General features: G+C 42.7%; 1 pseudogene; it reads right to left on the bottom strand.

Moving 5' to 3' along the window:
- Positions 1-18,323: 18,323 nt before the first annotated feature.
- Positions 18,324-23,377, bottom strand: LOC139180797 (polyadenylate-binding protein-interacting protein 1 pseudogene; annotated as a pseudogene).
- Positions 23,378-23,834: the final 457 nt, after the last annotated feature.

Raw genomic sequence — 23,834 nt, 5'->3', positions numbered from 1 at the left:
AGAATCAAATTAAAAACTGTACCTGAGAGTATTAATATTAAAAAATATGAACAATAAAATTTTGTTTATTTTTTTAAATGCAGACCCTACACAGATTTTTCCCGTTGATCTAATGGTTATCATCTCTTCTTTCTTTTTTCCCCTCCCAAGAGGCAGCCCTTTAGCCCCGGGAAGTTTCCTCAGTGTTGATCTGGCCGTGCCCCTGACCTTGAGATGGTGCTCAAGGCATGATACAGTAGGAAGGATAAATTTTCTCCCATGAAAGATGGAATAGTCCCAGTTCTGAGACTAATTGTAAATTTGGGATCCCTAGGACTACCTTCAATTTTGGTAATTTACTAGAAGACAATTTAATAGAAATCATTACTGTGTTAAATATATATACTCTGGGACTTCCCTGGTGGTTCAGTAGTTGGGAGTCTGCCTGCCAATGCAGGGGACACAGATTCAGTCTCTAAGATCTCACATGCCATGGGGCAATTAAGCCAGGGCACCACAAGTATTGAGCCCATATTCTAGAGCCTGCATGCTACAACTGCTGAAGCCCTAGAGCCTGTGTTCCATGAGAAGAGACCCAAACTCAACGAGAAGCCCATGCACTGCAACTAGAGCATAGGCCCTGCTCACCAAGACTAGAGAAAATCTGTGCACAGCAATGAAAAGCTTGTGCACTGCAACACAGCCAAAAAAGAAAAACAGGCCCTTTCAACTAGCAATACCCACTCTGAGTTTATCCACAGAAATACTGCCATTAATGCATGAAAGTATTTTCACATGGCTCAAAGGTTCTTCCTTATAGCATTGTTAAGTAAAAAATCAGAAATAATCTATATGTTAATCATAGGGAACAATTTTACAAATATGGTATACTCATTCTATATTATAGTATATTAAGAAGCCTTTTAAAAGAGTAAACTCTGTAACAACCTAAAGAGGTAGGGTGTGGAAGGAGGTGGCAGGGAGGTTCAAGGGGGAAGGGACATATATATGCCTATGGCTGATTCATGTTGATGTTTGGCAGAAACGAACACAATACTGTAAAGCAATTATCCTTCAATTAAAAACAAAAAAAATGAAAGAGTAAAATAAATGTCTGCATACTCATATGAAAAGAGCTCTAAGGCATTCACAAAACCTTCTGCATAATATAATTCTGTTTAGGTGGACAAAATGAATGTGTGTATATTTATGTGCTCTGAATGGTTGTAAATGTAGGGAAACATGCCTGGGGAAAAAAATATTCATGATGATAACCTTTAGATAAAGAAATAGAATTTTGAGTAGATGTAAGTAAGAGAGTGAGTTTTACTTTTTATTCCACATATGCTTCCTGTTCAGAACTTTTTACAATGACTATATTACATGTGCAATGATTTAAAATATCAGCTCTCAGACTGCCCTGGGTGCTCTAGTGGTTTAGACTCCACAAGAGCTCCATGGCTGGTGGGGGAACTAAGATACCACATGCCTTGAGTTGTGGTCAAAACAAAAAAGAATGTGAAAAATATGTGTATAATATATCAGTTCCCCAGGTTTCTAGATTTTCACCTACATTACATAAGATCAATGTATTCATGGAACTTTCCAGAGAAGCAGAACCAAGACAAGATATATAGACATAGGCAGATAGAGATGGAAAGAGATAAAGAGAACTGATTCAACCAGGTACGGAGACTGACAAATCCAAAATCTGCCGAGCTAATGACTCAGTTTGAAGGTCCTTAGGCAGGAGAATTTTCTTTTACTCGGGGGAGAGTAAACCTTCCCCCCGCCCCTGCCCCATTAAAAAGGTGCTGTGGTACTACATGATCTGTGACTGGTTGAATCTACGAATGTAGAACCGCCTGAAAGGAGAGCCAACTATAAAGTTACACTCAGATTTTAGACTGATGGGGGCAGAATCAGCACCATTCACCCCGACATTGTTCATTTTTCAAGGATCATCTGTATAGAAAGCAAAATCTGATTTAGCATAAGTTATATACTTAAATTGTTACATTTGACAATAATATATCAGAGTGTTTTACAAAAATGGAAAGAAAATATGACTCTAGGTCCCCTGCCACCAGTTTGTGAATTACATCTATTTTGTGAATTATAAATTCAGAAGATCAAAATTGAATGTAAGGCAATTTGTGCAAGCCAGTGTTCCCTTTTACTTATTAAAACTGTGCTCACTTGTTGTTCAGTCACTCAGTCATGTCCGACTCTTTGTGACCCCATGGACTGCAGCACACCAGGCCTCCCGTCCTTCACTATCTCCCAGAGTTTGCTCAGATTCATGTGCACTGAGTCGGTGATGCCATACAATCATCTCATCCTCCGTTGTCCCCTTCTCCATTTGCCTTCATTCTCCCAGCATCAGGGTCTTTTCCAATGAATCAACTCTTCACATTAGGTGGCCAAATTATTGGTGTTTCAACTTCAGCATCAGTACTTCCAATGAATATCCAGGGTTGATTTCCTTTAGGATTGACTGATTTGAACTTCTTACTGTCTAGAGACTCAAGAGTCATTCCTAGCACCATAGTTTGAAAGCATGAATTCCTCAGTTCTCAGCATTTTTTATGGTTCCACTCTCACATTCGTACAACTACTAGAAAAACCATAGCTTTCACTACACAGACCTTTGTCAGCAAAGTGATGGCTCTGCTTTTTAACACTCTGTCTAGGTTTGTCATAGCTTTTCTTTTAAGGAGCAAGCATCTACTAATGTCATGGCTGCAGTCACAATCTGCAGTGATTTTGGAGTCCAAGAAAATAAAGTCTGTCACTGTTTCCATCGTTCCCCCATCTTGCCATGAAGTGATGGGACTGCATGCTGTGATCTTAGTTTTTTGATGTTGAGTTTTAAGTCAGCTTTTTCACTCTCCCCTTTCACCTTCATCAAGAGGCTCTTTAGTTGCTCTTCGCTTTCTGTGAAGCAGTGTCATCTTTCTGTGAAACAGTGTTGTCTGCATATCTGAGGTTGTTGATACTTCAGCTGGAAATCTTGATTTCAGCCTGTGATTTCTGCAGCCCAGAAATTTGCATGATGTACTCTGCATAGAATTTAAAAGTGTGACATTATACACCACTGATCTACTCCTTTCTCGGTTTGAACCAGTCCATTCTTCCATGTCCAATTCTAACTGTTGCTTCTTAACCTGCATACAAGTTTCTCAGGAGGCAGGTAAGGTGGTCTGTATTTCCATCTCTTGAAGAATTTTTCACAGTTTGTTGTGATCCACACAGTCAAAGGCTTTCATGTAGTCAGTGAACAGAAGTAGATGTTTTTCTGAAACTCTCTTGCTTTTTTGATGATCCAGCGAACATTGGCAATTTGAACTCTGGTTCCTCTGCCTTTTCTAAATCCAGCTTGTACATCTTGAAGTTCTCTGTTTATGTACTGTTGAAGTCTAGCTTGAAGGATTTTGAACATTACCTTACTAGCAAGTGAATTAAGCCCAATTGTGCAGTAGTTTGAACTACAATCCTTTGGCATTGCCTTTCTTTGGGATTAGAATGAAAGCTTCTTTTTCAGTCCTGTGGCCACTGCTGACTTGTCCAAAATTGCTGGCATATTGAGTGCAGTACTTTCACAGCATCATCTTTTAGGATTTGAAATAGCTCAACTGCAATTCCAATACCTCCACTAGCTTTGTTTGTAGTGATGCTTCCTAAGGCCCACTTGACTTCACACTCCAGGATGTCTGGCTCCAAGTGAGTGATCACACCATTGTGGTTATCTGAGTTATTAAGATCTTTTTGTACAATTCTTCTTTGTATTCATGCCACTTCTTCTTAGTATCTTCTGCTTCTAGTAGGTCCATACCATTTCTGTCCTTTATTGAGCCCATCTTTGCATGAAATATTCCCATGGTATCTCTACTTTTCTTGAAGAGATCTCTAGTCTTTCCCATACTATTGTTTTCCTCTATTTCTTTGCATTGTTCACTTAAGAAGGCTTTCTTATGTCTCCTTACTATTCTTTGTAACTCTACATTCAGATGGCTATATCTCCCCTTTTCTCCTTTGCCTTTCACTTCTCTTCTTTTCTCAGCTATTTGAAAGCCTCTTCAGACAACTATTTTGCACTGTTGCATTTCTTTTGGCAGGGGGGATGGTTTTGGTCACCACCTTCTGTACAATGTTATAAACCTCCATCCATAGTTCTTCAGGCACTCTGTCTATCAGATCTAATCCTTGAATCTATTTGTCACTTCCACTGTATAATTATAAAGGATTTGATTTAGGTCATACTTGAATGGTCTAGTGTTTTTTCCCTACTTTCTTCAATTTAAGCCTGAATTTTGAAATAAGGAGTTCATGATCTGAGTCACAGTCAGCTTCCAGTCTTGTTTTTGCTGACTGTATAGAGCTTCTCTATCTTCGGCTGCAAAGAATATAATCAATCTGATTTCAGTGTTGAGCATCTGGCGATGTCCATGTGTAGTGTCATCTCTTGTGTTGTTGGAAGAGGGTGTTTGCTACAACCAGCGTGTTCTCTTGGCAAAACTGTGTTAGCCTTTGACTGGCTTCATTTTGTACTCCAAGGTCAAATTTGCCTATTACTCCAGTATCTCTTGACTCCTACTTTTGCATTCCAGTCCCCTAGGATGAAAAGGATATCTTTTTTTGGTGTTAGTTCTAGAAGGTTTGGTACATCTTTTAGAAGATCTTCATCTTCTTCAGCATTAGTAGTTGGGGTACAGACTTGGATTGCTGTGACACTGAATGGATCGCCATACTGTCACTTCTGAAAACAAATGCATGTGATCAAATTTTCAACTTGCAGTTCGAAGCTTATAGCCAAGTTATCTTGTCATTTTAATGACATGAGCATTCATTAACCAATTAACCATAAATGAAATTTTCTTGATTTGATAAACCCTGTTCTGGAATATTTTCTTTTCTTCACGTTGTTGTTTGTCTTTCATGTATAATCCATATCAGTGTTGACAGATTCCCTGATTCTTTGTGCAGTTGTATCTACCACATGGGTTTCATGTGCCCACAGACCCACTCACTAGACCACAAAAAATGAAGCACCTAGATGGGATTTCCCGATCCCTGGGAGTTCCCCTTTTCTCTACCTTCCCCCCCCAATACCACTCCCTACATAACTCTCATGAGTTCTCTCAGTCTTTCTGGCAGACTGTTCTAGCTGTCTCTGCTGGTATTCCTTAGCACCCCTATGTGCTTTCTTCTTGTGAGGATAGAGTCTTGGGGATTATGTGCTGGGGCCTCCCCTTGCCCCAATCTCTTATCTAGTACTTTGTTTCCATCTCCTACCCCAGTCAGGGCAATCCCGCACAAGCTCAGGCAGTTAGACACATCATTAAGTGTCTAAAAGTACATCAGTCTCATTCCAACTGATGGTTTTAAAGTATCTCTCCAGAACGCCATTTTTTAAATTTGTTTTTAATTAGAGAACTGTTGCTTTACAATGTTGTATTGGTTCAGAAATCCTTTTTTTTTTTTTTTTAGATTAAAAACTTTACATAGATTTAAAAAAATAAAGTATCATTTCAGATTTACAAACCTTAAGTGGAGACTTTTGCTGTCTTGTGTCTTAATTTTAGTAGTTCTTTCCAGCCTATATCAAAGGATAACTTTTGGGTCTTAGACCCCATAAATTTTACTCCTATTCACTTCCTCAAGTCTGAAAAAATACCATTTTATTTTTCACATCTAGCCCATTTTGATTAATTAAAACTTCCACCCCACTTGTGGGAAAAACAAGTTAGAATTCCACCAGTCTGAATCTTTAGATATTACCAATGAAATAACATTATCTACAGGTAATGCTTAAAGAAAGACAATAAAATTTCCTCTTTTTCTACCATTTCAACCATTAGTAGCTTTCCAATTTAGTTGTATATTTACCTCACGAAAAATGAAAGCTGTGGGGTTCCGCCCGGAGGGAGTAGCTCAGAGAAGTCATGTAAGAGAATCAGGGAAGTACAATCTTGATGAGTTGTTTTTTCCCATTGTCTATGGAATTTGCTATAGGATTCTATGGTTAATCACTTCCTTGAACTTTCAAAACAATGTAAAAGAGACACTCTCATCCTTTCATTTTCTTTCTCACCTTCCCTATGATCCCAAGAAGACTTCAAGCTTTCTTTAAGTGAACTTGGTATATCAGTTACCAACAGATTTACCCAATCTCTTTTCCTCTGAATCATCAAAATCTCGAGAAATGTGGAATGAACTATTCTGACAATCAGAATTTTTCATAGTAAAGATCATACTAAATTCTTCATGGGACCAGCAAAAGATCCTGAGCACAGGAAATAACAGCAATTAATACAGACTATAACACCTTTCTTATTTCCTAATTCTATGCTCATCATAAAAGGATGGATTGAAAATCTTTGACACTGAAAACTTCTGTTCCTTAAAATATACTATAACTAAAGTAAAAATACATGATACACATTGAAAGAACATATTTGCAACATGTATAACCAACAAAAGGTTCTGTTCAGTTCAGTTCAGTCGCTCAGTCGTGTCCGACTCTTTGCAATCCCATGAATCGCAGCACGCCAGGCCTCCCTGTCCAACACCAACTCCCGGAGTTCACTCAGACTCACGTCCATCGAGTCAGTGATGCCATCCAGCAATCTCATCCTCTGTCGTCCCCTTCTCCTCTTGCCCCCAATCCCTCCCAGCATCAGAGTCTTTGCCAATGAGTCAACTCTTCACATGAGGTGGCCAAAGTACTGGAGTTTCAGCTTTAGCATCATTCCTTCCAAAGAACACCCAGGGCTGATCTTCAGAATGGACTGGTTGGATCTCCTTGCAGTCCAAGGGACTCTCAAGAGTCTTCTCCAACACCACAGTTCAAAAGCATCAATTCTTCAGCGCTCAGCTTTCTTCGTTGGCAAAGTAATGTCTCTGCTTTTGAATATGCTATCTAGGTTGGTCATAACTTTTCTTCCAAGGAGTAAGCGTCTTTTAATTTCATGGCTGCAGTAGTATTAGTTAATACTATTATATAAAGAAATTTTATTAATCAATCAATTAATAAAAGGATAAACAATCTAATAGGAATTTTGCAAAATATATGAACAAGGATTTCACAGAAAAAGAGATACATATAGCCAATAAACACATGAAGACTTATTCAACCTCACTAGGAATGAGAAAATTCAAATTATGAATATTTAATTCATAAAAAATAAAGTCTGATAATACCAAGTATTCAAGAAGTTATGTACTGATTGAAATTGTTATATATGCTAATGGAAATATAAATTGGTACACTTGGGAGGGTGAAGACTATTATCTTGTAAAGTTGAATATTCACAAATTCTGATGACCCAGAAATTTGAATTCTAGTCATATCCTCAAGAGACCTTTAGCACATATGTACGCAGAGACGCATACAACAATGTTCTTGGCAGCATTGTTCTTAATCAGAAAAACAAATGCTCAATAATGAGACAGTAGAAATATAAATTGTGGCATATGCATATAAGGGCTTCCCTGGTGGCTCAGCTGGTAAAGAATTCACCTGCAATGCAGAAGACCCAAGTTTAATCCCTGAGTTGGGAACATCCCCTGGAGAAGGGAATGGCAACCCACACCAGTATTCTTGCCTGGAGAATCCCAGGGACAGAGGATCCTGGTGGGCTACTGTCCATGGGGTCACAAAGAGCCAGACACAACTGAGTGACTAAGCACATATGCATATCCATACAATGGAACATCAATAACATTACAAATAAGTGAACAACTGTACAACAACATAGAGGAATCATAGCAATATAACTTAGGAAAAAAGTATGCTCCCAAAAGACAACATATGATATGATTTTATACAGGCTGAAAACAGAAATTAAACACTGTGTCATTTAGGCATGATTTGCTAAAGAATCCACCTGCAATGCAGGAGGCCCCAGTTTGATTCCTGGGTCAGGAAGATCTGCTGCAGAAGGGATAGGCTACCCACTCCAGTATTCTTGGGCTTCCCTTGCAGCTCAGCTGGTAAAGAATCTGCTTGCAATGTGGAGACCAGGGCTCGATCCCTGGGTTGGGAAGATCCCTAGGGAAGGGAAAGGCTACCCACCTCAGTAGCCTGGCCTGGAGAATCCCATGGACTATATAGTCCACGAGGTCTCAGAAAGGTGACTGAGAGGCTTTCACTGTCATGATTGTCAGCATGTGAGTGTGATTGTTAAGAGTAATTTAATCAACAAAATAAGACTGTCAAATTCGCCCTTTATCTGTTAATATTTGTTTTACGTATTTTGGTGCTCCTATGTTGGGTGTGTATATATTTACAGGTGTTACATCTTCTTGGATTGATCCTTTTATCATTAGGTAATGGTTTGTCTCTGGTTACAGTCTTTGTTTTAAAATCTACTTAGACATAAGTATTGCTACCCCAGTTTTCTTTTGATTTCCATTTGCATGGAATACATTTCCCCATCCACTCACTTTCAGTCTGGGTGTGCCTTTAGATCAGAAGTGATTCTTTTGTAGACAGCATACACATGAGCCTTGTTTTTGTATCCTTTCAGCCATTCTATGTCTTTTAATTGGACCATTTAGACCATTTAAACATTTAAAGTAATTATTGATAGGTATGTAGGGCCACCCAAGATGGACAAGTCATGATGGAGAGTCCTGACAAAACGTGGTCCACTGGAGAAGAGAATGGCAAACCACTTCAGTATTCTTGCCTTGAGAACCCCATGAACAGTATGAAAAGGCAAAAATATAGGACACTGAAAGATGAACTCCCCAGGTCGATAGGTGCCCAATATGCTACTGGATATCAAGGGAAAATGAACTCCGGAAAGAGTGAAGAGATGGAGCTAAAGCAAAAACAACACCCAGTTATAGATGTGACTGGTGATGGAAGTAAAGTCTGATGCTGTAAAGAGCAATATCGCATAGGAACCTGCAATGTTAGGTCCATGAGTCAAGGCAAATTGGAAGTGGTCGAACAAGAGATGGCAAGAGTGAACGTCAACATTTTAGGAATCGGCAAACTAAAATGGACTGGAATGGGTGAATTTAACTCAGATGACCACTATGTCTACTACTGTGGGCAAGAATCCCTTAGAAGAAATGGAGTAGCCACCATGGTCAACAAAAGAGTCTGAAATGCAGTACTTGGATGCAATCTCAAGAAAGACAGAATGATCCCTGTTCGTTTCCAAGGCAAACCATTCAATATCACAGTAACCCAAATCTATGCCCCAACCAGTAATGCTGAAGAAGCTGAAGTTGAATGGTTCTATGGAGACCCACAAGACCTTCTAGAACTAACAAATGAAAGAGATGTCCTTTTCATTATAGGGGACTGGAATGCAAAAGTAGGAAGTCAAGAAACACTTGGAGTAATGGACAAATTTGGCCTTGGAATACAGAATGAAGCAGGGCAAAGGCTAACAGAGTTTTGCCAAAAGAACACACCAGTCATAGCAAACACCCTCTTCCAATAAAACAACAGAAGACTCTACACATGGACATCACCAGATGGTCAATACCAAAATCAGATTGATTATATTCTTTGCAGCCAAAGATGGAGAAGCTCTATACAGTCAGCAAAAACAAGACTGGAGCTGACTGTGGCTCAGATCATGAACTCCTTATTGCCAAATTCAGACTGAAATTGAAGAAAGTAGGGAAAAAACACTAGACCATTCAGGTACGACCTAAATCAAATCCCTTATGATTATACAGTGGAAGTGACAAATAGATTCAAGGGTTAGATCTGACAGACAGAGTGCCTGAAGAACTATGGACAAAGGTTCATGACATTATACAGGAGGCAGCAATCAAGACCATCCCCAAGAAAAAGAAATGCAAAAAGACAAAATGGTTGTCTGAGGAGGCCTTACAAACAGTAATGAAAAGAAGAGAAGCAAAAGGCAAAGGAGAAGAGGAAAGATATACCCATTTGAATGCAGAGTTCCAAAGAATAGCAAAGACAGATAAGAAAGCTTTCTTAAGTGAATAATGCAAAGAAATAGAGGAAAACAATAGAACAGAAAAGGCTAGAGATCTCTTCAAGAAAACTAGAAGTACCAAGGGAACATTTCATGGAAGATGGGCACAATAAAGGACAGAAATGGTATGGACCTAACAAAAGCAGAAGATATTAAGAAGAGGTGGCAAGAATACACAGAAGAAATACACAAAAAAGATCTTCACAACCCAGATAATTACTATGGTGTGATCACTCACCTAGAGCCAGACATCCTAGAATGTGAAGTCTGGTGGGCCTTAGGAAGCATCACTACAAACAAAGCTAGTGGAGGTATTGGAATTGCAGTTGAGCTATTTCAAATCCTAAAAGATGATGCTGTGAAAGTGCCGCACTCAATATGCCAGCAAATTTTGAAAACTCAGCAGTGGCCACAGGATGGAAAAGGTCAGTTTTCATTCCAATCCCAAAGAAAGGCAATGCCAAAGAATGCTCAAACTACTGGACAATTGTACTCATCTCACAAGCTAGCAAAGTAATGCTCAAAATTATCCAAGCCAGGCTTCAATAGTACATGAACTGTGAACTTCAAGATGTTCAAGCTGGATTTAGAAAAGGTAGAAGAACCAGAGATCAAATTGTCAACATCTGTTGGATCATTGATAAAGCAAGAGAGTTCCAGAAAAACATCTACTTCTGCTTTATTAACTACACCAAAGTCTTTGACTGTGTGGATCACAACAAACTGTGGAAAATTCTTCAAGAGATGGGAATACCAGACCACCTGACCTGCCTCCTGAGAATCTGTATGCAGGTCAAGAAGCAACAGTTAGAACTGGACATGGAACAACAGACTGGTTCCAAATAGGAAAAGGAGTATGTCAAGGCTATATATTGTCACCCTGCTTATTTAAGTTCTATGCAGAGTACATCATGAGAAACGCTGGGCTGGAAGAAGCACAAGCTGCAATCAAGATTGCAGGGAGAAATATCAATAACCTCAGATATGCAGATGACACCACCTTTATGGCAGAAAGTGAAGAGGAACTAAAGAGCCTCTTGATGAAAATAAAAAAGGAGAGTGAAAAAGTTGGCTTAAAACTCAACATTCAGAAAACTAAGATCATGGCATTCAGTCTGATCACTTGATGGCAAATAGATGGGGAAACAGGGGAAACAGTGGCAGACTTTATTTTTGGGGGCTCCTAAATCACTGCAGATGGTGACTGCAGCCAGGAAATTAAAAGATGCTTGCTCCTCAAAGGAAACATTATGACCAACCTAGACAGCTTATTAAAAAGCAGGGACATTACTTTGCCAAGAAAGGTCTATATAGTCAAAGCTATGATTTTTCCAAGAGTCATGTTTGGATGTGAGAGTTGGACTATAAAGAAAGCTGAATAACTGATGCTTTTGAACTGTGGTGTTGGAGAAGACTCTTGAGAGCCCCTTGGACAGCAAGGAGATCAAACCAGTCCATCCTAAACAAATCAGTTCTGAATGTTCATTGGAAGGACTGATGCTGAAGCTGAAACTCCAATACTTTGGCCACCTGATATGAAGAACTGATCTTGGAAAAGACCCTGATGCTGGGAAAGATTGAAGGTGGGAGGAGAAGGGGACAGCAGAGGATGAGATGGTTGGATGGCATCATCAACTCAATGGACATGACTTTGAGGGAGTTCATGAAGGACAGGGAGGTCTGGCGTGCTGCAGTCCATGGGGTCCCAAAGAGTCAGACACAACTGAGCGACTGAACTAAACTGAACTGAACTGATGTACTCAGTGTCATTGTGTTCATTGTTTTGGGGTTGTTTTTGTTGTTCTTTTCTGTTCCTTACTTCTTTTGTTCTCTGGATTATCAATAGAAACAATTTCAGAAGGCTTGGCTATTTTAACTGCAGAGACTGCCACAACAGGCTGGCTCCATATAACATCTGTCAGTATGCTTTGTTGGCACCTTCACCCAGTTATTCCAAGACTGAACCACTTTTCTCCTTAAAATATCTCAGTGTTCATAGTTTTGTCATCTAGATCTCACATATTGCTAGTTAAATTTATCCCCAAATATCTTATTTTTTATTGTTATCATAAATGGAATCTTTTCTTCCATTATGTTTTTTAACTTGTTATTTAAATAAAAGGGAGAGTTATTGATTTCCATACATACAGTTTTGTCTCATGGCCCCACTGTGATGGTTTGCAGTTTTTTCTTGATTCTAAAGGCATAGAAATAATATACAAAGAAGAGAGTATTCCTTCTCTAAGATTCCAAGAAAGCAGAACCAGAAACCCAACTCTGTTGCAAGCCTAACATATGAAGGAAGACAAAGGCATCTTACAGTTAAAAAATGGCTGAGTCCAGGACAGGATTGCAGAAAAGGAAAGAACAAAATTGCCTGTGAAAAGGCTTAATGTGCTGCTGAGTGAAATGCTCAGCCATGTGGAGACTAAAATATATGAGACCTATTATGGGTTGAATTTTGTCCCCTCCAAAAGATGCTGAAGTACCAATCCCTAGTACCTCAGGATAGGACCTTATTCAGAAACAGAGTCTTTGGAGAAAATCACATTAAGATATGTCTTTAGGGTAAGCCCAAATCCAATATGACTGATGTCCTTATGACAACGGAAAATTTGGACACAGAGACAGGTACATCTTGTGAAGTTGAAGGTGAAACCTCAGTGATGCATCTACAAGTTAAGGGATGCCAAAGTTTGGTGGCAAACAACCGAAAGTTAGGGGAGAGGCATGGGACAGATTTTCCCTCACACCCTTCAGAAGGAACTAGCTCTTCTGAAATCTTGATCTCAGACTTTCAGATTCCAGAACTATGAAACAACACATACACACTAGTCCTCAGTCGTGTTCAACTCTTTGAAACCTCCCAAAGAGCCCACCAGGCTCCCATCCATGAAATTATCCAGGCAAGAATACTGGTGGGGGTTGCCATTTCCTTTTCCAGGGGATCTTCCTGACCCAGGGATCTAACCCAGGTCTCCTGCATTGCAGGCAAATTCTTTACCATCTCAGCCACTGTCTGCTATCTGAGCCCCCAGTTTGTGGTGTTTTTCTACAGCAGCCCCAACAATCTGATACAGAATCCTAACTAGAGAAAAGAAATTGTTCTCAAAGTGTGGTTCCAAGACCAGCAGCATCAGAATCACCTGGAACTTGCTACAAAAGCAAATTCCTGGGTCTTCCTCTATATCTGCTGAATCAGCAACCCTGGGGGTATTCTAAGGCACCTTCTAGATTATTCTGATGCACTACAGTTTGAGAACTACAGCTCTGGAAAAATTCCACATTCCTGGAGAGTGGAAGGACTCTGAAAAATGGGAATTTGAAACTATTGGAATACACATAACAAAATTTACCACCTTAACCATTTTAAGAGTGTGTTTCAGTGGTATTAATTACATTCTTACTGCTGTACAACAGTCAGCTCAACAGTCAGCACTGTTTGTCTTGCAACACTGAAATTCTATCTGTATTAAATAACAACTCTCCATTTTCATCCTCCTTCCAGTCCCCAGGAACTGCCATTCTATTTTCTGTCTCTATGATTTAAATACATTTCAGTACCTAAGCAAATCTGTACAGAATCTTTTCTTTTCATCACTGGCTTACATTACTTCACATGATGTCCCCAAGGTTCATCTATGCTACAGCATTTCAGAATTTCCTTCCGTTTAAAGGTTGAGTAATTCCATTATCTGTATTTACCACATTCTTGCTTATTCATTTATCTAACAGTGGACATTTGGTTGTGTTCCTGTTTTGGCTACCATGCAGAATGCTTCTGTGGACAAGATGTACATATGTCTTCAAGACCCTGCTTTCAATTCCTTGGGGTATATACCCAAAGTGGAATTGCTGTATCATATGGTAATTCTACCAATATTTTTTTGAGGGACTGCCATATTTTGTTCCATAGTGGCCATACCATTTAACATCCTCACCAACAGTGCATAAGGGTTCGATTTCCTCACATTCTTTTCATCATTTATTATTTTCTTCTTTTTTATTTATTTATTTTTATTTTCTTCTTTTTTAATAAAGATCATCCTAAGGATATGAGGTGATTATCTCATTATAGTTTTGATTAGCATTTTCCTAGTGATTAGTTGTGTAGGACATCTTTTCTTTGCTTGATCGGATTTTTATATCTTCTTTAGAGAAATGTCTATTCAAGTCTTATGCCCATCTTTGAATTGAGTTTGTTATTGTTGTTGCTGTTATTTAGGAGTTCTCTATGTATACTGGACATCAATCTCATATCAAATATAAGATTTGCAAATATTTTTCCCATTCTGCCTTTTTTTGCTCTGTTAACAGTCTTATATAATTTTGTAAATTTTCATGAAGTGCAATTTGTCTACTTTTTTTGCCTGTTCCTTTAGTATTATATCCAACAAATCATTGCCAAATTCAACATTGTGAAGCTTTTGCCCTATAAACTAGTATACATCTCTCGGCACTCAGCTCAGAAGTGCTGTGGTCACCAGCCCTTATACTCCAGCAGAATTAGGTGTCGTGTAGCCCCTCACTAATATTTCTGTTATACCTAAGATCCTTCATCTCATCCTTCTGTTTTTGTGTGAATGTCTGTCCTGCCAGACACTGAACAAAGCACGTGCAATCTTTGTGTCTCCCACACCAGCAGAGTGTAGTGGCTCCCTGCATGCTTGTTAAAGCGCATGGAGGCACATGTGCACACAACTTCACATCTGCTTTGGACCGTGGCTGGAAGGAGCCATAGGGACCAGGCTGTCACAGGGAGGAGGAATGCACACGCATTTGGCTCTAGGCTCTTTATTCCCCACCTCAGCCCCTTGGTGACTTGTTAAGACCAGCCTGGAGTCATGTGCACAGAGCAGAATAACCAGCCCAATGGAGAGACAGGGTTATTTCTATTGTAATGGATGATAGTTTATTTCAGTGAACCAGAAGTTGGCAGCATAATATCCTTCATGGGGGGTGCCACACACACATCACTGCCCCATCAGACCTGAGTTTCTCCTTGATAGGTGAGCTGCATCATCTTGCCTGGGAGAGAGACAAGCTGAGGAGGAAGAAGAGACAGGATCTCAGCATCACATGCCAGCAGCTAAGGACCCTTGTCTCAGACTGTACACTTGTGAAGGGATGGGTCCTAAGTAAACTCGCTTACTCTTGACAACTCAGACCCTGAGCAGCCCAAGGGCTCCCTGCTTATCCTGCCTCTGGCCATGAGGCATCCCACAGCGACTAGGAAAAACAGGAGTTGAATGATCTCTGGCCTGGGCGGACACGGAGGCTGCCACAGGTGAGAGCTGAGTCCACGTGCCCTTGACATTAGGGCACATTGTGACTGATGACCAGAGAGAGAGTACACAGTTGGGAGGAGGGTGGCCCCAGGGCTGTCCAGGATTCTTCCAGTAAGCCCCCGACCCAGTGAGAATCTGTGCAGACACTGGTCAGGAGCAAAGAGGTCAAGTTTTGCTCTGAAAAGCTAAACCTCAGATCAAAAATGACAACATCTTGCGTTTCTCAAGCAATCTCGGCTCCAAAAGTTTTCCACAGAATGCTCCTGCACACAAGCCTCACCCAGCTCAGGTAACTGACCAGCTTATCCCAAGGCTGAGCAAAAACAGTGGTGCTTCTGAAGCCCCAACCCTTCCAGTTCAGTCCTCAAAGGTACACAGTGTCAGTGCCTGGACAGAGGATCCTTTAGCCCTGGCCCCGGAGACCCAGAAAGGAGTAAAGAAAGATCACATTCCCACACACATTCACACACCATGGTCATACCATACTCACACACATGGACAGACAATCCCTAAGCACCCAGTGAGCCCCGCAAGGATTCACATGATCCACGTTACACCTGGTGACTCTGCCTCCAGCACACAAGGCTCTGACTACTCTCTCATTATTAAATACATGCACTAGACAAATCCACAGTGAATTCCTCTGAAAACAAGAGGCAGAAAACAGTATTAAGAAATGTGCTAGAAACAGCCTGTTTAGGTCGCCTTGGAGATTCTCTGTGCCCAGTACTCCAGCCTGACTTGGAACCCATTCGCTCTGTGGACAGTGGTGGTGCATCTGGCCTCAGACTTGGACTTTTCCCCACCCTGAGACCAAGAGCCAGTCCTCAAAGAGGGCCCCTGGTCTGCCAGAGGCTTGAAAGGAAAAACTCACGTGTACAGGAAGAATATCCCCAAACACCTACGAAGGCGCCGTGACTCACTCTGACCCTGTCCACACTTTTCTTGTTCTCCTTTAAAGCCTCAGATTCTCAACAATAAATTATGACTGCTTTGCATTTTATATCAAAGGCTCAGCCCCCACGAAGGATATTATGCTGCCACCTTCTGGTTCACTGAAATTAACTATTACCCATTACAATAGAAATAAACCTGCCTCTCCATTGGGCTGGTTATTCTCTGTGCACATGACTCCAGGCTGGTCTTAACAAGTTACCAAGGGGCTGAAGGTGAGGAATAAGGAGTCTGGAGCCAAATTTCTTCATTCCAAACCACAACTCCTCCATGTATACCCTGGGATGTGGGGCACGTTCCTGAACCTCACAGTGCTTCAGCTTCCTCATCTATAAAATGGATCTGGTAAAAGCTCAGGGGTCAAGAGTAGATTAAATGAGACAATACACATAATATCCATAGCTGAGAATCAGGCTGTAGTAAAATAAAGGTTACCTAACATAACTGAATTTTATGCCTTTTCCATTATGTCAGAAGGGCAAAATGACTCGCGATAGCCAAGGGGTAAGTAAAAAGATGCAGCTTTCTGGGCATCACAAAATCAGACCACAGGTATTGCCAGGCTGTTATCAGTACATTTCCCCCCACATTTCACAGGGAGTTTTTATGAGGTACCAGTAAGTCATTACATGAGGACCCTAGCTTTCATTCTCCGATACATTCTGCCATTCTTTGAGGGAAAAGGGGAAACAGTGCTTGTTCAGTAACTGATACCATTTCAAGACCAGTCAAAGTAAGATCTTTCCATTTTCCTGGATTCAGTCAGTAGCCCTGCATTCCCAACAGCCTGCTGCTATTGCTGCTGCTAAGTCACTTCAGTCGTGTCCGACTCTGTGCGACCCCATAGACGGCAGCCTACTAGGCTCCTCTGTCCCTGGGATTCTCCAGGCAAGAACGCTGGAGTGGGCTGCCATTTCCTTCTCCAATGCATGAAAGTGAAAAGTGAAAGTGAAGTCGCTCAGTCGTGTCCGACTCTTTGAGACCCCATGGACTGCAGCCTAAGCCTCTCTGTCCATGGGAGTCTCCAGGCAAGAGTACTGGAGTGGGCTGCCATTGCCCAACAGCCTAGGGCACCATATATGCTCTTACTCATCCTCGGCGTACTCTCTCTCTCCCTAACCCCCAGCCTCCACTAAATGCTCCTCTCTCATAGGTCTCTTCCCTTGCCTGGCTCAGAACTTCAGAGAGAAGCAGGACAGGAGCCATCAGAGAATCTAGGTCAGGGGAACACGGACCATAGGACCACATGCCCAGCCTTAGTCACTTCCTCAGTCTCTACACTCAGGAAACCAGCCCCATCCAGCAGTGCCATGTGCCTGGTAGAGTCCAGATTATGCCCCAGTCTCTGGAAGAAGCCAGTGTTGGTGTGGTACCTCAGCAGGGAGCTGTTCCTCCAGTGTTGCAGGGGAGACTTGTTGGGCACATGCCAGATGCCCAGGTCCTGAGCTTGAATGTCCTAGTAACCAGGGTTCTACAGAGGGACACACATTCAGCCTGACCAGCCCAGGAGGTGCCACCAGCCAAAGACCCACACACACAGCCCTCACTTGAGCTGAGCTCAGGGCTCCAGGGAAGCAGGTGGCAGCAGTCACAGATACCCACCCTCCTCCAGTAGATAATGAGACCCCACCACCCAAACAGCCTTGGTGGGAATAAGTTGTGGTTCAAGACATGGACTTCTGTCTATCTTCTCCAGCCCCACCTCCACATCCCCATCTCCCACCCTCCCTTCCACGTGCTCTGCTCCAGCCACACCCCTCTCCCCACCCTTTCCACCTGGGTGCTCAGTGCCACCCACCTTGTAGTCATCGCTAGTGGCCACCTCTGCAGACCCAAACGTGTTGTAATTGGCCCAGTTGCCATCACTCTCTGGGTAGTCAGCCCTGTTGCCCTGCTGACTGGACCAGCGACTGCCCAACATGCATTTCCCAAGCACGCGGTTCTCATGCATACTGGCCACCAGGGTGCAGCCACCACCCCCAGAGGTCATGTCACAGAAAGTCTGGTAGACGACACCATTCTCAGTGCAGTGGTGATACAGGCCATCTGCAGAGGGAACCAGTCAGAGACCCCCTGTCTGAGAGCACAGGGTCCATCTCAGGCCCACAATCAAAATGATCCAGCGAACCAGAAACATGGCCAAAGGGTTCCTTTACTGAGTCTTATCACTGAGTGTCCCTACTGGCACAAGAGCTTCCCTGAGTTCAGAAGACCATGCCCCATGACTGAGGCAGAGCACAGAACTATCAAAACTTCCAATGATATTCCTCAACAATTTAAACATTGAAACCCAGCAATTCCACTCCTAGATATATACCCAAGGCAATTGAAAACAGAAACTTACATGCTTGTACACCAGTGTTCACTGCAGAATTATTCACAACAGCTAAAAGAAGGTTACAACCCAAGAACCCACCAACAGATGAGTGGATAAACAAGCTGTGGTATATACATACAATGGATAAGAAGGAGGTCTTCCCTGGTAGTACTTTGGATAAGAATCCACCTGCCAATATAGGGGACACAGGTTCAATCCCTGGTCTGGGAAGATTCCATATGTTGTTGTTGTTGTTGTTCAGTCACTAAGTTTTGTCTGACTCTTTGTGATCCCATGGACTGCAGCACACCAGGCTTTCCTGTCCTTCACTATCTCCCACAGTTTGCTCAGACTCATGTCCATTGAGCTGATGATGCCATCTAACCATCTCATCCTCTGTTGCCCGCTTCTTCTCCTGCCCTCAATCTTTCCCAGCATCAGGGTCTTTTCCAGTGAGTCAGCTCTTCGCATCAGGTGGCCAAAGTATTGGAGCTTCAGCTTCAGTATCAGTCTTTCCAATGAATAGTCAGGGTTGATTTTCTTTGGGATTGACTGGTTGGATCTTCTTGCTGTCCAAGGGACTCTCAAGAGTCTTCTCCAACCCCACAGTTCAAAAGCATCAACATTCCACATACCACAGACCAACTAGGCCCATGCGCCACAACTACTGAAGCCCATACACCCAGAGCCTGTGCTCCACAACAAAAGAAGCCACTGCAGTGAAGAGTAGGCCCACTTGCCACAACTAGAGAAAATCTGTGCAGCAACAGAGACCCCAGTGCAATCAAAAGTAAATAAATAAATTATTTTTAAAAAGGAATGAGGTTCTGACACTGCTACATGGATAAGCCTTGAAAACATCAAGTAAACTGAGACATTAAAAGCAAGTATTAATCATTCAGTCATGTCCAATTCTTTGTGACCCCATGGACTACATAGCCTGCCAGGTTCTTCTGTCCATGGAATTCTCCAGGCAAGAATACTGGAGTGGGTTGCCATTTCCTTCTCCAAATATTGCATTATTCCATATATATGAGATACTTAGAAGAGTCATCGAGACATAAAGTAGAATAGAATTTACCAGGGACTGGGGGAGGAGAGGAATATGAAGTTATTGTGGATGAGTACAGAGTTTCTGTCTGAGGTGATGAAAGAGTATGGGAAATCATGATGATAGCTGCACAACACTGTGTAGACGATGCTACTTAACTGTATACTTAAAGTGATAAAATAGCAATTGTTAAGCTATCTAAACTTTATCACAATTTTTAAAAATCTCCTAGTGGGACTCCCCTGGTGGCCCAGTGGTTAAGAATCCACCTACCAATGCAGGGGACACGGGTTCAGTCCCTGGTTCAGGAAGATTTTACATGCCACGGGGCAACTAAGCTCATGTGCCACAACTACTGAAGCCCCCATGCCCTAGAGCTCACGCTTCACAACAAGAGGAGCCACTGCAATGGGAAACTGGTGCTCCACAACTAGAGAGGAGCCCCTACTCATTGCAACTAGAGAAAGCCCTCACTCAGCAACAAAGACCCAAAAATAAATAAATAAGCAAAATTTAAAAAAAAAAAAAAACCTCTCAGTGGACATAGACCTTACTGTCCTTCTGGGCTCAGTGTCAACACTTTATCACCCACCACACGCACTGTAGCACCTCGCTCTCATTTTCTTGTAGCTTCTGAGTAGAGATGGAGAGAAAAATGACAGGTCCATTTCTCTTTCCATGTCATAACCAAAGCATTGACCGCAGCTAGATAATACACAGAGTTTTATTCTTACTACTGGTTTGACACAAAGCCCAGGCTCTCCTTGCTCCCACCCCAACCCCATTCCTCCACTGGAGCAAAGCCTCACTGCCTGGGATGTAAGGCCCTGTGGCGTTCAGCTACCTGTCAGGAAGTGTCAGTAGTTTAATGCGGCTGAAACAGGAGGTATAGGGTAGGAAGTGGTGAGAGCAGGCCAACAGGCTAATAGAGGTATTAAATGAAGAACTTTCTGTACTAGCCTAAATTTTAAAGAAATTGCAGACAATTCTAAAAGAATGGGAGGACAAAACATTCCAAGTTTTTTTGTTTCTGTTTTTCTCTTTGACGAAGAGAGGGCTGGTCTTCATTGCTGCTTAGGCTTTTCTCTAGTAGCTATGAGCAGGGGCTACTCTCTAGTTGCAGCGCTCGGGCTTCTCACTGTGGCGGCCTCTCTTGTTGTGGAGTATGGGCTCTAGGGTGCACAGGCTTCAGTAATTGCAACCACGGGCTCAGTACTTACAGCTCCTGGACTCCATAGCACAGGCTCAGTAGTTATGGCACACAGGCTTAGTTGCTCCGAGGCATATAGGATCTTCCTGGATTAGGGATCGAACCCATGTCTCCTGCATTGACAGGCAGTTCTTTACCACTGAGTCACCTGAGAAGATCATTCCAAGCTTTTGAGGTCAGAGGTATTCAATTATAAGTAGCTCAACACTTAGAGTTGAGAGTCCTCGTGATTATACCTAATATATCTGAGCCTGTTTGCTCATAACTAAAATGAAGCTAGTAAAAAGTGATTTGGTGAAAATCAAATGAGATGATATTTAGGAACATGTTTTGCTTCTTTCTAAAAATGCATAAATGACAATGAAGAGGAAGACAAATTTCTTAATGCCATTATTATGCTTGTTGTGGGGAGGAAGACTGGGAGTCCTGGGCACAAAAACAAACCATTCAACTTCCTCTGAAAATTGCAAGACCAAGCCCACTGAACTGGGAAGAGATTGGGAGGGGACACAGTTCTTAACACAGGCCTCTGAAGGCCACGCTGAGGTTCACACAGAGGCACATAGCTGGGACCCAGGACATGCCTCAACCATCACCCTACTGCTACAGGTTAGATCCCACCAGACACCAGAAATCAGACATCAGCTCATGACATCTCAAGTCTGCAGCATGAAGTGGCCTCTCTGCAGCTCAAAGACATCCCCTCTGCCTCAGAGACACGAGGACCCTGGGGCCGCACAGCCCAGTTTCGTTATTTTTTTTTTAAGTTATAGGGAATAAAGTTTATTTTAGCCGAAAGCGTTAAACAAAATTAAAGTTGCAAACATTAGTAACATAATTCAACATCCTTAATTTGGTATAAGTGTGACACATTTTTTTGCTTTCCTGTGTTCTGCTAAATCACTATAACATGAACTGCTTTATAAAACGGATATGCTGAAAATTTAACTTTACTGTTTTCGCTTACGCTCTGGTTCCAAACAAAACTTTTCATAAGCTTCTTCTATCTCTGGGTCCATCTCATCATCAATATCATCCAAGGACGGATCACCACCCCCTGATAAATCTGTTCCATTTTCTTCATAATCTGGGAAAAAAGTCTTCTCTTTCAAGTAACTCTTGATATTTCTCTTGGTAATCTGGATCAGCTGCAGTGAAAGGAACACCATCAGATGTATAAAATATTGGCTCATTCATAAAATAATTAGGATCATTTTCAGGTGTTGCTTCCCTCTATGTTGAAGCTGCGTGGACTCTACCCCAGTTACTTGACCAGAGTTCTACAAGCTTCAAAAGCATCTGTTTTACATCTCTGCTGCAATTTGCATCTAGGACAACATTTTCAATTCTCTGAATAATTTCTTTCATGTCAGTCTTTCCTTTTTCCTTCCAGCCATCTTCTAAAACTGACCCTGTCAACTTCAGTAATTTTACTGCACAAATTAAGTTGTCATCCATAGGATTAGAGAAGAGGGCATTCAGCAACTCCCGAAGACCGGTCTGAAGAATGTCTGCCCTTGCAACCTGTCCATTTGTCCCTTTAATCTCCAGGTTAAGATAGAGTTCTCCCAGAAAGAGTACAAATGCATGGAATCGTTTTCGAGTCACTTCATCCCCTTTTGCAGCTTGATCTTTAACTTCATATTCAGTCCGACATCTTTGAAGTAGCAATTGGCGGAAGCTGCCACTCTGTGGGTTAATTGTCAGATGATGACACAGGTAGTTACAGAGGCGCGCTCCCATGTAAGAGAAATTGGGGATAGATGTGGCCTGTTGATAGATGAGTTCCACAAGTTGTTGCAAAGCATCATCTGTTGTAACCCAGCCATTCAGGGTCTCTGCAAACTGTCCAATTTCAGTTTCAAAACTGCCAGGCTGTTCTGTAAGATGATTCAAAAAATCCTGAACATATTCTGATAAAGTAGGATAATCCTCAAAGCCGTCCTCATAGGAGTCTGTATAATTAGAAAAATAACTTGATGGGTAGAATTCAGGGGCGTTTACAGACAGCTTAGACATTAATACAGGAGCTACAGCCACCTGGGGTTTAGCCATTGCTGACTGCGAATTCTGCTGTGTGATGTTATCCGGCGAACTAGATGGACCTCTCAGGGGCCTCGTTTGTTCCGGGAGCGCCCCGGGCCGGGCAGGCCGCTGGGGGCCGGCGGGGACCTCGCACTCGGCCCCTGGCGGCGGGGCAGTCCTGGTCTGGCACAGCGGTGGCGGCTGCAGGAAGTCCGGAGCTTTGGGTTGAGGCGGCGGCGGCGGCTGGTGGCACGGCAGCTCAGCAGGCCCCGCTCCTTTCAGGAAACCAGAGCCCTCAGGCCCGCCCCCTCCGCGGCCCAGGCCCCAGCTCCGGCCCAGACCAGCACCTGGGGCCCGGTCGAAACCGTCCGACATGCTCCTCCTCCTCCTGCGGGGGCCGCTGCTGCTGCGCTCGGGAGAGAAGCTCTCGACGCGGCGTTCACTCAGGCCTCATGTAGGAGTAGGACGGGGTGTCCCCGCTAGGCTCCTCAGCGCTTCGGGCGGGCAGAGCGGACGGCAGCTAATGGACCCGCCGAACCCGCCGCTTCTGAGCGCCCGCCCCCGCGGCTAGCCTCAGCTTTCCGATTCTCCGCCCCGCCCCGCGCCGCCGCAGCCCCCACCCAGTTCCGTTATTGACACTTAGAGGAGACGGGAGGAAGTGTTGCTCCAGGGGACAATCTCCTGCACCGCACCCTCTAGTGGCCAATGTGATAAATAGCAGGAAGCTGGGCTGGATCCCTGTAATCTAGGGACGTGGAGAAGAGACTGGCAATCCACTCCAGTATATTTGCCTGGAGAATCCCATGGACAGAGGAGCGTCGGCAGGCTACACTCCATAGGGTCGCAAAGAGTCAGACACGATTAAATGACTAACACACACACACACTCTAAGGAAGACAAGATGCAAGCTACCTTCCTGATCATCATTTTTCTCTCAGTCTCTATGCCCAATTCCTACCGTCCTATAAAGACTCAAAGACTAAGGATCCCTTGTTCTCCACTTGTCTCTGGGCTGGAATCCAGACTCCTGCATTCACAGACC

This window comes from Bos indicus, chromosome 3, assembly GCF_029378745.1.
Source record: "Bos indicus isolate NIAB-ARS_2022 breed Sahiwal x Tharparkar chromosome 3, NIAB-ARS_B.indTharparkar_mat_pri_1.0, whole genome shotgun sequence".
In the NCBI taxonomy this organism is placed as follows: Eukaryota; Metazoa; Chordata; class Mammalia; order Artiodactyla; family Bovidae; genus Bos; species Bos indicus.
Note: the sequence above shows the minus strand (reverse complement) of the source record. Positions and strands in the feature narration are given on the sequence as shown.